The sequence below is a fragment of the Lactuca sativa genome, chromosome 6 (assembly GCF_002870075.4).
Source record: "Lactuca sativa cultivar Salinas chromosome 6, Lsat_Salinas_v11, whole genome shotgun sequence".
Classification (NCBI taxonomy): domain Eukaryota; kingdom Viridiplantae; phylum Streptophyta; class Magnoliopsida; order Asterales; family Asteraceae; genus Lactuca; species Lactuca sativa.
In genome coordinates this window covers 1189147-1195154 of record NC_056628.2, presented here as the reverse complement: position 1 = coordinate 1195154, position 6008 = coordinate 1189147, and positions in this window count along the sequence as shown.

The window sequence follows — 6008 nt, the reverse complement described above, 5'->3', positions numbered from 1 at the left end:
CGAGGAGCAGGGTCAGGCTTTACCTTACAATAGAGACTGAAGCTTCTACGACATAAGTGAGGGTGGATTAGCAGTCCAAGTTCTGCCCATCATGGTCCGAAGGATTTCCAGGAACATCGAGCAAGGTCAAGCAGCCATTGGTCAAGTTGTAGAAGTGAATGCCAACTCTAATCTCAACACTGTTCGCATCCACCAACTAGAAGAAGCTATGGATAGGATGAGGAGGACCAATGAGGCTCTGCAGCAATAGCTAGTCGCATCCCGAGCCGAAGTTAGAGAACTCCGAGAATGTCAGAGGGCTCATGAACGACATCTTTAGGAAGTTATGCGCCAACTAGATGATCTGAGGGTTCGCCCAATGGGTACCCGTCGCCAGTAGAAGATGTCGAAACATCTCACTCTTTTGTTTAAGGACTAGCCTTTTCTTTTCTATGCTCAGTAGAGCACTTGTCTGTAAACATTCCTAACTTTGAAAGTACTCTAATTAGGCCTCTAGACTGCCAACATTTTCCTTATGGTTTGATGTAAGACCTACTGTTAGGTCACTTTTCCCGAACTTGTATTACATCATTAATACCAGTAAATTGGCAGTTAAATACTCTATTGCTATGACTCTCTCTCTGATTATCGGGCTATGTTGATTTAGTCCATGAAACACTCTTATCATGCTTGCAGTAGACCCTTATTGTTGTCATCATCTCTATGAACTTTCAATGAAGGATGCCTCCTCGCAAGCACCCAAACAGAGGCAGACCAGCGACACAAACTCTACCTCCACCACCTCCTCCTCCGCAGTTCGATCCAGTGCTGTTTCAAATAGCTATGACCGCAGTTGTGACGGCAGCCATGGCCCAAATGAATTCTGGCGATGCTAGTGGAGCCGGAATGGGCACCAACTCCAGACATGGTGAAATTCCCTCATGTACACTGGGGTGTACTTATAAAGATTTCATGAACTGTAAACCCACATTCTTCAATGGGACTGGAGGAAACCTTGCTCTGTCCCAATGGATCGAAAGTGCCGAAGCTGTTTTTGAAATGTGCTCATGCCCCCGAAGAAAGCAAAATCAAGTTCGCTGCTACCACCTTCACTGGAAGGGCCCTGACATGGTGGAATGGCTACGTCAGTTCACTCTCTCTAGTGACAGCCAATGCCATGGGCTGGGACACACTAAAGGACCTACTGAGAAAGGAGTACTTCCCTAGAGGTGAGGTACAGAAGCTCGAAGAGGAACTCTAGAACCTCAAAATGAATGGGACAGACATAGTGGCTTATACGGCCAAGTTCTGCAACCTGGTGGCTATGTGCCCTAACATGATCCTTTCTGAGAGCAAGAAAATCGAGAGATACATCTGGGGTTTAGTGCCCCCGTATCAAGGAAATGTTCTATTTTCCCATCCTGCAACCTTTGACAGCACCAAGGAGTTGGCCCACAGGTTGATTGATCATGAAACTCCTTCCACTCCAGCAATAGCAACCATAACTGCCACTGCACCACCCAAATCAACCGACAAAAAGAGGAAGCATTGGGATCAGAAGAAGGGCAAGAAAACTCAAACCTCTTCCAAAGACCAACAAATCGTGGCTGTCCATGCTGCCACCACTCCTGCTACCCCGGTACTAGCAAAAGCTTATGTTGGGAACCTGCCCAAGTGCCCCAAGTGCCCTTTCCATCACAACGGCCCCTATCGTGAATTGCACTGCACCAACTGCGGCCGGAAGGGCCATACTGTCCAGTTTTGCAGATCCCAGCCCAAACCTATCTCTCAAGTCCCCAGTTCGGGAGTGAGCCAGACCTACTATGGCTGCGGTGAAGCTGGCCATTTCAAGAAAAACTGTCTGAAGGCTGGGAATGCGGGGGGAACAGGAATACTACTCGCTATTGGCCACAACGAACAGTTGCGGATCCCGCAGTAGTCATGGGTACGTTCCTTCTCAACAACTCTTATGCTTGTGTCTTATTCGATAGTGGTGCAGAAAGAAGCTTCATAAACCATAACTTTAAACACTTACTTAAGCAATCCCCACAACCACTAAAAGAAACATTCGTCGTAGAAATGGCTAATGGAAAGACCGAAAGCTCTAACAAAATTTACATAGGTTGTACCCTCACATTAGACGATAATTCATTCCCAATCGACCTCATACCAGTCTTGATCAAGAGTTTCGATGTCATTGTTAGCATGGACTGGTTGAGTCTTCATCGTGCGGATATTTTATGCTTCGACAAAGCCATCCGCCTAAATCTGCCGAATAACGACACTCTGTTGATCTACAGAGACAAACCTGGTATGAGCCTTCGCATCATCTCTAATATTCAAGCTCAGAAGTACTTACGTAAGGAATATCGCGCATTCCTTGCGCACGTCGTCGACACGAGCCAGAAAGTGATAGATCTAAAAGACATCCCTGTTGTATGCGATTACCCTGACGTCTTTCCAGAGGACCTTCCAGGTTTACCTCCCAAACGTCAAGTTGAGTTCAGAATCGACCTAGTCCCAGGAGCTATCCCCGTAGCTAAATCGCCTTACCGTTTAGCGCCTGCAGAGATACAAGAACTGTCCGATCAGCTTAACGAGCTGCTCAACAAGGGCTTTATAAGACTGAGCTTCTCACCCTGGGGAGCTCCGGTCTTGTTCGTGAAGAAGAAGGACGGATCATTTCGTATGTGCATCGACTATAGGGAGCTCAACAAACTCACGGTCAAAAATTGCTACCATTTTCCCCGCATAAACGACCTATTCGACCAACTGCAAGGGGCGAGTTACTTTTCCAAGATTGATCTTAGGTCCGGGTATCACCAGTTACGAGTGCTTGAGGAGGATTTTCAAAAGACAGCCTTCCGAACTCGTTACGGAGTTCGTAGTGATGCCCTTCGGACTGACTAACGCACCCGCAGTGTTTATGGACTTGATGAATAGGGTGTGTCGTCCATACATAGATCAGTTCGTCATCATCTTTATTGATGATATACTCGTCTACTCTCGGAGTGAGGAAGAACACAGGAATCATCTACTACGAGTCCTAGAAACCCTACGATCGGAGAAGTTATACGCAAAGTTCTCTAAGTGCGAATTTTGGATCCGAAGAGTTGAATTCTTAGGACACGTGGTTAGTGAGGAAGGAATCCACGTGGGCCCATCCAAGATTAAAACTATTGAGAACTGGTCGGCACCGAGGACGCCTACAAAAATTCGTCAATTTCTAGGCCTCGCTGGCTACTACCGCATATTCATTCAGAACTTCTCTCGGATTGCGAAACCTCTTACCACATTCACATATAAAGGCGTAACATTTGACTGGGAAGAGAAATAGGAGAAGGCATTCCAGACCCTAAAGCGAGCTCTACGCACCGCACCGGTATTATCCCTTCCTGAAGGGACAGAAGATTTTGTGGTATACTGCGATGCCTCGAACCAAGGGCTCAGTTGTGTCTTAATGCAACGAGGTAATGTCATCGCCTATGCCTCAAGGCAGCTAAAGACACATGAGGTTAACTACACCACTCACGACCTCGAGTTAGGGGTGGTTGTATTCACTCTAAAGATCTGGAGACATTACATGTATGGAACGAAGAGCATAATATACACTGACCATAAAAGCCTCCAACACATACTGAACCAGAAGGAGCTCAATATGAGACAATGACGGTGGGTTGAACTACTCAATGATTACGACTGTGAAATTCGTTATCACCTGGGGAAAGTCAATGTAGTAGCATACGCCCTAAGTAGAAAAGCATATTCTGGTCGAAGGGTCAAGTTGTTAACAATGACTATCCATTCGCATCTATCCGCACAGATTAAGGAGGCTTAGCTCGAAGCCTTAAAGCCTGAGAATGTGGCGGGAGAATCCTTACGTGGAATGGATAAGAACTTGGAGGTCAAGGGTGACGGAGCCTATTATCTCATGGACCGAATCTGGACGCCGCGTCACGGTGGTTTCAGGGACTTAGTCATGAAGGAAGCACACAACACTCGATACTCCGTTCACCCAGGTTCAGACAAGATGTATCTGGATCTCAAAAAGTTATACTGGTGGCCTAACATGAAAGCAGAGATTGCTACCTTCGTGAGTAAATGCCTTACTTGCGCAAAGGTCAAGGTCGAATACCAGAAACCATCAGGCCTTCTCCAACAACCAGAGATACCAGAGTGGAAGTGGGAGCGGATCACTATGGATTTCATAACTAAGCTACCCAAGACAACGGGTGGGCTAGACACCATATGGGTCATCGTCGACAGACTGACCAAGTCCGCGCACTTCCTACCCATCAAAGAAACAGACAAGATGGAGAAACTCACAAGAACATACATTAAGGAAATAGTACGACTCCATGGTGTCCCTGTATCTATTATCTCCGATAGAGATAGTAGGTTTACTTCGAGATTTTGGCAATCACTGCAAAAAGCATTAGGGACGAGGTTGGACATGAGTACAACCTACCATCCGCAGACTGACGGACAAAGTGAGAGGACGATCCAAACCTTAGAGGATATGCTGCGAGCCTGTGTGATCGACTTTGGTAAAGCGTGGGATACACACTTACCTCTTGTGGAGTTTTCCTACAACAATAGTTATCATACGAGCATCAACGCAGCTACATTTGAAGCCCTCTACGGCAGGAAGTGCAGATCACCTCTGTGCTGGGCTGAGGTGGGTGACACTCAGTTAACTAAAGGACGAGTTCCTGACAGCACTCTCACGGGTCCGGAGATCATTCGTGAAACGACCAAAAAGGTTGTACAGATTCGCAAACGATTAAAAGTCGTTAGGGATCGACAGAAAAGCTACACAGACAAACGAAGAAAACCTTTGGAATTCCAGGTGGGAGACCGAGTCCTTTTGAAAGTCTCACCCTGGAAGGGCACGATACGCTTTGGAAAGCGTGGAAAGCTGAACCCAAGGTACATAGGGCCTTTCGAGATTCTCGATAGAATCGGCCCCGTAGCTTACAAACTTAACCTACCCCACGAGCTAAGTAACATACATCCTACCTTCCATGTCTCAAACATGAAGAAATGCCTGTCCGATGAGACTCTCGTAATCCCACTCGATGAGATCGAAGTCAACGAGAGCCTCAGTTTCGTTGAAGAGCCTGCGGAGATTATTGACCGGGATGTCAAACGAACAAAACAAAGCCACATCCCAATTGTGAAGGTTCGATGGAACGCTAAGCGAGGACCAGAGTTCACTTGGGAGCGCGAGGATCAAATGAAACTCAAATATCCCCATCTCTTTGCTTAGTAGTATTGTAATAACTTAGCTGCTTGAATTCTAAATTTCGGGACGAAATTTCCTTAACAGGGGGATGATGTGACAACCCAAAATTTATTCCGTCATTATAACCCGTTTCCGTTAATAGAAAATTCTATTTTATAAAAGTTCTGTTAATTTGGGGTCGACAAATAAATAAATGTTTTATTTTATTTTCATTTTATGTTATTATCGTCATAATAAAATAAATAAAAAAACACGTAAATTATCTTTCCATTTAATTGGAAAAAGTTTATTTTTAATTACGACCATTTAACCGGGTAAAAACTTTAAACCTCGTTAAACATAAGTATCGGGTAGTTGTAAACCGGGTACAACACTAAAGCCCTATATAAGGGGGAGTAGACACTCCTTTGGACCTTTTTACCATACTAGATACTCTCTCTCTCTCTCTCTATACTCTCTCTCCTCAAGTCCGATTTCATCTCAAAAACCGCAAGTTTTCCGCTCCAAATCGTAAGTTCTCTCATCCTAACTTGTTCTACAACCCATTGTATGTTGATATAGCACAAAAATCATTCAAGAAAGCCAAAGAAAAGGAGTTTACGGCCTAAGAACCTCCTTAGGCCGTAAAGCCCTAAAAACTTGCCAAACATGCCCTAAATCTCTCCTTTAGGCTTAGAATCTAGTTTTGGGTTAAACCTTGAAGTGTTTGAGCCATGAATCCTCAAGTTTGAAGGCTTGAAAGAGGGTTTACGGTCCAAGCATATGCTTAGACCGTAAAATGCCT